Source organism: Puma concolor, chromosome D4 (assembly GCF_028749965.1).
Source record: "Puma concolor isolate L17-30 chromosome D4, mPumCon1.1.hap2, whole genome shotgun sequence".
Taxonomy (NCBI): domain Eukaryota; kingdom Metazoa; phylum Chordata; class Mammalia; order Carnivora; family Felidae; genus Puma; species Puma concolor.
Window position 1 is genome coordinate 23,391,043 of NC_141679.1, and position 10,352 is coordinate 23,401,394.

The 10,352-nt window shown below is 45.2% G+C and overlaps 1 pseudogene; it reads left to right on the plus strand.

The window, feature by feature from the left end:
- The first annotated feature begins 339 nt into the window (after window positions 1-339).
- Window positions 340-9,130, plus strand: LOC147574765 (spermatogenesis-associated protein 31D3-like; annotated as a pseudogene).
- Window positions 9,131-10,352: the final 1,222 nt, after the last annotated feature.

Sequence of the window (10,352 nt, forward strand, 5' to 3'; positions counted from 1 at the left end):
GAAATAAAAGAATTACTGAAGGATTTTAAGTTGTTTGTCACAGGTCCATGGGGCGCCATGCCCTCGTCTCCCTCTTTGTCATGCTTTCTGTACTTTGGTAGAGGCTACTCTGCTCTCTTATGCTCTTTGGTGAGTGTGGATTCTTTTGAGGAAATATGGGGGGTAGGGCTGCCTCTCAGTATATTTCTCAGTTCATAAAAGTAAAAATGCACTACTGGGGAAAACTGCAGCTCAAGGCAGAGTAGATGTTGGGGATGCGGATCTCTGGGCATAGCAAACCTTCGGCGACAATGTGGGGTCCAAAAGGGGATCACCAAGCAGTAAAAAGGGTCTCAGGTAATATCAGGGAAACAGGTGGAATATGATGATTTCACTGAGGTAAATATATGAAATGGTGAATAGGTGGAGTTGGAAGGTAAGTTAGGGCATCTAAGAGATCATGGAAGGATGGACAGATTTGCTGGCCTGGACGATGGGGGAGGAGTTGCGTGTGGGTTTCTCTTTCCTGTGTTGTCCCCTCCCCTCCCCTCAAGAACCTTTGGTGTCTGTACTAAAGCTCTGTGATGTGGGCCTGGAACTCTAGTCTACAACATGTACTCTCAATGCCCAGCTGCCCGAGGCAGCAATACCTGTCCAATGCTGTGAACCATCTTTGTCTGAGAGGCCTTACTGCACCATGGCTGAACTCCAATTGAACTTGCTAGCTATCCCCATCCTTGCCCTCCTGAGTGGGGTGGGGTCCTTCTTCTGATGCTGTTACCTAAAGAGGAATCCGTGTTTGCCAATATTCTGGAAGCACAGAGACATCAATCAGGTAAATAGAGTAGAGTCTGTCAGAGATAATAAATCTTCCTTTACAAATAGATGCATTCCAAGCTATCAACTTCCAACTACTGCTTTTGCTGAATCTTACACATTACGCTGTATTAAAATTTTTTTTATTGTTTATTTTTGAGAGAGAGAGAGAGAGACACAGAGACAGAGACACAGAGAGAGAGTAAGCGCACTCAAGTGGGGGAGGGACAGATAGAGGGAGACACAGAATCCAAAGCAGGTTCTTGGCTCTGTGCTGTCATCACAGAGCCTTACTCTGGGCTGAAACTCACAAGCCGTGAGCCCATGATCTGAGCTGAAGGCAGTCACTTAACCACCTGAGCCACCCAAGCACCCTGATTAAGTTGTATTTTAATTTTCATTTAGTGTAAATTATTGTAAATTTCATTCAGTGTAATTTTCATTTAGTGTTTCTGGTTTTCAACAAGCATTATATATGTGTCCATTTTCTCACCATTTTTTTTTTTTTTTTGCACAATTACTGTGTGTTAAAAAACATTTTATTTTACTTAAGAGAGAGAAAAAGCACACATAGTAGGGGGAGGGAAGAGAGAGACTGAATCTCAAGCAGGCTCTATGCTCAGTGCACAGCTCGATGAAGAACTTGATCTTCTGACCTTCCGATCTTCCGAATGCTTCACCTACTGAGTCACCCAGGCGCTTCTACAAAAAATATTTTCACGGTTGCCCTAGAGTTTGTAACATGCATTTATGACTTTCATATAATACTATACCACTTAATAGGTAGTGCAGGAATTTCCAATTCCTCCTGTCAGTTGTAACACTGATGTCATTCACTTATCCATACACTATAATCACCCAACACATTATTGTTATTATTCTTGGGTCAGTTGAGAATAAGACAAAGAACAGTTTTATTTTATCTTCCTTCACCTTTTGTAGATCTGAGTATTTTCCTTCTCCCTGAAGAACTTCTTTTAACATTCTGCAGGGCAGGTCTGCTGCTGCTGAATTTCCTCAGCTTTTCTTTGTCTGACTTCCTACTTCTCTTTCATTTTTGAAGGATAATTTCACTACATACAAAATTCTTGATTGGTGGCTTTTTCTTCCAAACTAAATTTCAACACTAAATATTTCACTCCAATCTCTTACTTGTATGGCTTATGACAATAGGTCGTAATTCTTATCTTTTTTCCTAGAGGTGGGGTTTTTATTTTCTTCTGAATTCTTTAAATATTTTATCTTTTGCTTTCCTACAGTTTGACAATGATATGTCCAGGTATGGTTTATTTTTATTTTATTTTATTTTATTAGTAATTTCCTTTTTGGTGTTCTCTGAGCTTCTACAATGTTTGGGTATTCTAGATTCTAGCGGTAAAAAATTCTTTTTCTCTTTGATTTTCAGCATGGAACATTTCTACTGCCATATCTTCAAACTCAGTTGTTCTTTCCTGGACCATATGCAACCTTCAGATGAGTCAATCAAAGGCATTCTACATCTGTCATAGTGTTTTTGGTTTCTAACATTTCCTTTTGATTCGTAGAGTTTCTTATATCTATGCTTACATTCTCCAACTGTTCTTATGTGTTGTCTCCTTTTTCCAGGACAGCCTGTAAGATCTTGGGGCAAGAGATATGATTAAATGTCTGTCTTTTAATGGGCCTGTGCCCCTTACTCGTGATGTTCACAAGTGCTTTGAAGATGGTTTGTTTTTTCCTACTCCATAGATGAGACAAGAAGTCCAGATGGGCTGCCTTAGTTGCGTAATTTACCTTCTCCCATGTGGTAGTCTTTTTCCCCTACTGAGTAGGCTTGTGTTATGGAGAACTCTGAGAATATTTCACAATGTTTCAAAATGGTTAATTTTCTCTCAAACCCTGTACTCCCTGGCCAGAAACATGAGCATTGTTTTCATAGCTCTTTAGTGTGAGAACCAGGTGGGGTTCCTGGTAATAAAACTTATGAATAAGCGGGGGCCCCCATTAGATTGTGACGCCAGGAGTTTCTTACCCTCATGCTAGCTCACATGCATCCTCCAGCAATTTGTCAAAGTGTCTATTCAAGTGTTCCCAGAAGGAGAGCAATCCCCAGCCTCCAGGGTTTCTGTCCCAGGTAAGCTGATCTTAGCTATGATTCTGTGCATTCACATTCTCTGAGGATTTAGGGTAGTGGTTCCTACTATGGCTGCAAGCAAAGTCATTGATTCTCAGTTTGCTTCTTTCAAAGACTGAAGTGATGACTCCAGGCTTTTTTTTAACTGTGAGAATCGGGACCAGAAGTTGTCCTTCAGAGAATAACTCTTTACTTTCCTGTTCTTCATCCCACATTTCTAAATGAGTTTGGCTGGGTCAGAGAGACACCTAAAATGGGAATTTTTAAAGAAGAGACATTCACTCCTCTAGGAAAACAGATCTGGCAGGGCTAGGGTTAAGAAATGACTAAGATTTCCACTCGAAGCTCACAAACTATCTGGATGTGGTGACAGGTCTTGGGTAAAATCCCAAACACAGTGATTCCGTATTCCTGGATTGGGTTATTTAGAGAGTATGGGATCTGTGAAAGAGAACAAAGCTCACTCGCACTCGATCGAGAGTTCCATCCCATGTCAAGCCTCACTCGACCAAGCCTTCCTTCATGTTGGGCTGATTCTCTGAAAGCCTCTGAGGACAGACTGGGTTCTGAGCTGTGTCCCACAATACACGGTCGTACCTCAGGGAGCACAGATGTGACTGCTGGCCTCCGTGTCTGTGTCCTCATTGAACAAAGGACTTCTGGCTGAGACTATCAAGTGTGGAACTCATACACAAAATCCTTCCTTGAGTTTTTCAAAGTAGGAAATATTGAAAACACTTCATCACCTTTCAAAATTGATGAAAGCAGGAACCACAAAATTCTATTACTGAAAATAGAGTCATAGCATTCGTGGATATTAAATTTCCCTGTTTCCCAGAGAGAAGAGAGACGGACAAGTGAGTCCTAGCTCCTCATTCTTTCATTTTTGTTCTAGCATCAGGGCAGAGCCAAGAGGAGGAGGAAAGGTGGAACACTGAACGGTAAGGTTCTGCCTATTCCACCTGAGCTCTCCAAGGGTGACCCTTTCTGTCCTTTCCATGAGGTCCCTAGTCCATGATCTCTGAGGACATCATTTGCTAGATATTGTCCCTGTCAGAGAAGAAGGGCCTCAGAGAAAAGTCTCAGAGAAAGGCAGTTAGGGGCTAAGATCCTTCTCAGTTTTCCTTGCTCTGCCCATCCCTGAGCACGAAGCAGTGATGGAACCGGTCAATGGGTGTTGCCGAAGGTGACTGAGTGACTGTCAAGAGTCAGAACTTCTGTCTCCTGACTTTGTGAAAGACTGGAGACATCATTCCTATTCAGATTCCTCTTGAAAGTAATCATTGACCTATGTCCCTCATAGAGTTTTTTTCAAGATCACATGGGATAGTATATATGAAAGTCCTTGTGAATGATATAACAACATACCTATGTGAGTCTTGTTATTATTATCACTATGTGATCTTATATCCTCATTCTTGGGACTCTCCAAATCCAATCTACCAAGGGTATCTCTTAAAGGACACTGTACTTGGCCTCTCATGATATCTCCTGCTTCGACCTTCACCAATCTCCTGGTTTCCCAGGTTGGAGAACTTGCCAGAACGAAGTTGAGGAGATAAGAAAGGTGATTTCTCTTCTGCAAAGGTGACTAAACAATACCTTCTTTCCTGACACCCCCCCCCCACCTTTTTTAGCAGAGTCTATGAATTTCTAGAGCTTCAGGGAAGTCTGGGGTTGACATGGGATAGAAAATCCTCAGAGTCAGAATGGGAAAGCCTTCGGGATGGGGGTGGCACTACTTTTGCCAGAATTGCCAGAGCCACATATGTTTGTTTTGGCCATGGCTGCAGCTTTGTACCTCCTGTCTCCTGCAGCCCCCTGTGCCGGCATCATGATACCATGCACTTTTGTCAACTGTTATGTCCAGACCTCTTCTGCGAGGTGTGTAATAGTACAACAGCTGAGGTCAATCGGCTGCTGTTCCTGGAGGTCCTGGAAGACGCTACTCTCTCTGTGATCCCCTTGGCTGCCACAGCCCCTGTGACAGACATCATTCCGTCCTTCCCTTGACTTCACAGCAGTCCCTCCAGGAGACCTAAAACCAGCCCTTTTCCCTGAGCCGTCCCCACCAACCCCCCCCCCCCCTTTTCTCACCTAAGGTTTTCTTATCTTCATGACCAGGTCACTCTCTGCCACCAGAGTCTTTTCCTCCTTTGAGTTCCAGATTCCCAGTGGGCCATTCTACACCCCAACTCACTGGCTTTCCCCCCTCTCCTACTACATGACATTCAGAAAGGGGATCCTATTGCCCAAGCCGAGTCCACTTTACCTCTGAATACCATCTTTCCTCTTGACCCCACCTTTTTCCAAGACATCAACCTCTTACCACGTCTGTCCCAGACAAAGAATCCCACTGATTCATTTGCTCGTCATCATGCACACCAGCCCTGTCTGTTTCACCACCACCAGACTGCACTTTAACTGCGACTCAATCTAAATCGATTTCAATCTCCTTGAAGCCTGTTCCAGAGAACTCATCTCCAGATAGCCCTGGTGGATGGTCCACTTGTATCCCAACAATCAGAGGTAGTGGTCATTTAAGCTCGTCAATTTCCGGATTCTCCTGTTGGCAAGCTCATGCACAGAACATGTTCCTCCCCGCATTATCACACTCTATTTTTCAGCAAGAGCAAGATTACTTCCATCTACCAGAAACCCATCTCTGGGGAGACCCTGCTAACAGGCACAAGGAGGCCAGTGGAGTTTCTTTCCTTAACCTTAACATACAGGCAGTCTTAGAGAGACAAATGAAAAGGAGAATGCTTTTCCAGATTTTGGAGAAGAAAGAAAAAGAAGAGGGACCATTTTCAAAACACATGTGGCCAGAATACCAAAGGACATCTTCAGTGAATTCACTGCAGCCCTTCGATGTACAGGTCACCACAGCCCTCAAAACTGGCTGGAATGGTGAAGGCAAACCAGAGCACCAGCGCATTTGTCAGCAGCTCCTTGATCTCAAGTGTTTGGGGGAAAACTTGTATCAGAAATATAGCCAGCTTGTCTTGGGTCTTCCCTCCTTGCATAGTGAGTCCTTAGTAGCCACTCTCCTGGTTTCTAGTAGTACTTCCCCACTAGGGTCTCACTTTGTCTTATTCAATGGATGCCGTAATGCTTCTGCAGTCAAAATGCAGGATCAAGAAGTTCTACTCCACCCTCATTCCCATCTCCTTCCTCTCCCCGGTTTATATTCCCAACCCTGGCCTCAAAACTTATCCCAATCCTAGCCGCTACCTTTCACTCAGGTGAACCCCCAGGCCCACCTTCAACCTCTCCTACCAATCATACCATCATCTTCTTCACCCCAGAATAGGGACTGTGGAGTGTTTTTCCAAGGATCCAAGAATGAGTCAGACTCTCCCATCTTAACTGAAAACCAGCATGTGCCATGGCACGTGTTGAAGAAGCACCAGAAAAGTTTGTGGGGTTTAGTCCCTGGGTTCCCAAGATCTCCTGAAGCCATCTGTCCTCAAGCCCCCAACATTCCATTGGTTAGCCGGTCATCCCATGCCGGTATACCAGGCTCCATCATTCCTGGCCATTTCCATATTACCTGTGATCCCCAGGAGAAACTGGAGTTTCACAGTCCAAGGAAGGTAATCCCATGCTGGTGCCTGCATGCCTGTAGAAATCTAGAGTCTCTAGCACAGATGGAGCCTCAGTGCACATGAACAGAAATGTCTCAGCAAAAAAGCAGACATGTTTGCTCAAAATTCTCTGAGCTCCAGGGCCACAGCAGCCAAGGATCTAGCAAAGACTGAATCGAGTTTCCCAGAAAGTTTCCATGAGAGGGTCCCAACAGAGTTCCAGCTAAGGATGAACATGATGAGGATCTTGGGTAAATCTAGAGAAGAGCCCAGAATTTAGCCCACAAAGGGTCTCAGAATGCTGCCTAGCGAAGGGTCTTAGGGCTGCTTTGGAGGCAAAAAGTAACTGTGTGTGTCATTCAAGGAGTCACTCAGGGAATGAATTGCTAAATGTCTCAAGGAAGGACACAGACCAAAACCGAATGAAATCTGACCTTAGATTATGTTTGAACAAGAAATTTTGGTAGATTACTGCAGGTAGGATTCCTACAGGTGTGTGTTGTTCATGGCTGGCTGATGACAATGCACTGCCTTTGTGTGGGAGTTCCCAGACTAAAATGGAAAACACAAATCAAAAAAGACAATGGTGGGTAGGGTTTGCTGCCCGATTACCATTCTGGAGCCTTCCTTTCTCGATCCCAATACCCGACGGCTGCTAGAGGCCCACATTGTAAGATTTCAGATGAGTCAGAGGTGGGGTCTACCACTCAGGGCTCTTGAATCCATAAAATTCTATATGTTGAGAGAAGCCACAACATGGCCTCTTCCCCAATTAGACATTCCCTCCTCAGCCATGCATATTTCTCTGGTGGATTCCAAAGCTGAGTTTTCTAACCCCCGTGAGAGAAGCTCTAAAACTTTTCATGGCAACAGGATGAGAACACCAAATTCAGTCCCCACCCTGGATCAGTCTCCCTGCCATGTCACCTATGGGCAATGAAGGACAGAGGGCCCCGAAAGCATCACTCTCTGACACCAACCATGAGCTTGCAGAGGTTATCCAGACAGCTGCGTATGGAAGTCAGACTTTCCAGTCCCTTACACACAGCATCATAGCTCAAGTGAGACAGAGGGAGGCTGTAGTAGACAGCAGATGTGGCCCAGACATACCCCCAAAGCAAGCTGAAGCTGGACATGAGCCAAAGGATGAGAATGTGAGTCCTGGCGATGGAACTGAAATGGCTCAGGGCAGAGTGATGGTGCAGAAGAATTTAGACCATTTTCCAAAGCACAAGTTGTCCAGGGTCGTATTCAACACCGAGGAGCTGTGTACTCTTCAATCCCAATCTTGTGAAGTCTTGACAACCAGTGAGTTAGAAAGCTCCAAAATGACAAATATCAATTTGAGTAAGGTAGAAGCTGTGCCGACCACTGAACAGCCCTCACCAAAAACACGGGCTCCCCACGATTCTAAACTATCAGACCTTAAAAGACAGCTCCTTAGTGAGTTAAAGTTGAAACTGTAGAGGGAGGACCACAATCAAGCTCAAGCATGGATGCCACTGGCATGCCCCTTATTCCGACAGCTTGACGTCCAAGGCCTCACTGACTCAGTCCCAGAGTGACTGTAGTGGGGATGTGGGAGCCTCCCAGGTGCCGCATGTCCACTTGGAGGACAACACAGCATGGAGCAGCAGCAGGAGTCCTGGCCCTCTAAGCTGGTCTTAGGTGAGTGCCAGCCTAAGAATTTTCCACAAAGAAAAAGTGCAGAGAAAAGTGAGACCTCAGGGTTCCAAAGCAGGAAAATGTAGAAGGGAGGATTCAGGGGTAGGGACATCGGTAGCTAGAAAGAAGAGCCACCGTGCTGAGGACAGAAAATTAGAGAGTGCTTCCTCACCTCTGTCACAGAACGAACGGTTTCTTCCCGAGAGTTACTTCAGAAAAAAGATGAGGCAATATCAAGTGGATCAAGGCCATGAAAAAAATCACAAAGCAGGAAAGTTGCCAGCACCGAGACCCAGTTGAAAGTGTGACTGACTGCTCTTGTGAGTGCTGGGCCTCCTGAAGCTCATGAGCTCATGGTTGCCACTGGGAAGATCCTAGGCATGAAGGTGGCAGGTAGGTGTGAATCTGAGGCCTCAGAGTTAAGCCAGCAGAAGGAAGAACTCCAGGCCCAGGCAGGGCCTGACAAGAGGCATCCCTCCAACTATCAGGCTTTCTCTGACACACCACACGGCAAACGGGCCAGGATCGAGTTCTGTAGCCAAGAAGCTGTCTCTGTGAACAGAAGTGTCTTACAAGTGTCAGGCAGAACAGACACAGAACCGGAATTCCCCAGAAAGTTGGGGCCTTCAAGAAGCAGCTATTAACTCCAAGCCAACTCACTTCTTCTCTGTCCTCCAGGGAGCCCGTGCATCACCTAGGCCCCACCTGTGTGCATCAAGTATGCCAGGTCCTTGCAGCCTCCCTCACCGCTGATGAAAGTGCTGTGTTCAGAGATTCAACTCTTCTATTCAAGCAGAAAATGCTTCTCCAGCACTTTGAGGGAGAAGAAATTTTCCCTAAAGAAATCGTTTAGTCCTTGTTGAGAAAGCCTTACAGTTTTCACGATAACATATCCTCTGATCAGAGCAACCTTTCTTCAGCACAACCAAGAATATTAATCCTCCTCAATAAACATTTGTTCTAATAGAGAGTGGGGGTTTTTCTGTGTAGTGCACTGGGATTGTGGGGTGGTGGCATATAGGAGGGGGGACTTGTGCTTTGGGAAAGGAAGAAGTGAGTTCAGCTCTTACCGATTTCCTCTTTGGGCTTCTACATCCATACTGGTCCTTTGTAAGAAGCTTGACAGTGGCCTTCTCAGTTTTATCCTGGGGCCCTTTATTTGACCCTGCTCCAGTGTCCTGTATTTAAAACGTAGAATTTTTTTCATAAGAAGTACAAAAGGCTTACTCTGAAAACGTTCAGGCCTTCACCAAGTGAGAAAACCCCTTAAAGTCTACACCTTGGCTCCACCTGTTTGTTCATCTGCTCCCAAACTATCCTGACATATATATAGCTGTAGGGTGCGATGAGGTACTATGGCATGTAGGCGTCACCTCCCGGAGACTACTCAGGGCTTATGACAGTACAGGGATACCATTTTGGCCTAAGAGAACACAAGATCGTCTTTGAGCGTGAAGACAGCACCTCCAGGATGTTGTCAGGGAAGCTGTGCTCCTATATGGCGCCTGCTTTCCCAGACATGCTACATTTTACACCAAAGTGACAGTAATTTAGAGGCGCATTAATTATGAATTGCTGTGTAATGGATATCCCAAAATTTAGTGGCTTAAAAACACATATTTATCATCTGACAATTTTTGTGGGTCAGAATCTCAGGCTAGGCCTATCTGGATTTTCTGCTTCAGGGTCTCTCAGTAGGCTGTCATTAAGGTGTCAGCTGAGGCTAGATTCTCATGTGAAGGCGTGCCTGGGGAAGGACCCACTTCTGTATTCACTTACAGTTGTTGGCAGGATGCATGCCTCAAAACCTGTTGGCCTGAGGTCCTCAATACCCTGTTGGCCCTGGGTGGGGATTTCGCTGGTTCCTGGTCACGTGGGTTTCTCTGAGACAGCAGCTTCCTTCATCAAAACTAGGAGAGAGTTTGCAAACAAGACAGAAGTTATAATCTTTTACAAACTAATAATGGAAGTGGCATCCCATTACCTTTCCTTTATTCTGTTGGAGACAAATCACTAAGGTCAACCAGTGCTCAAGGGGAGGGGTAATTACACACAATTGTAAACTTAAGGAGGTGGGGATCATTGCAATCTTAGGAGTCTTCCTAAGGCAAGGGTTCCTTCTTGGACACCCTACTCAGTTCACTGAAGCAAAAGGGGCCAAAGGTGCCAACTGGATCCTTCTCCTCATCCAT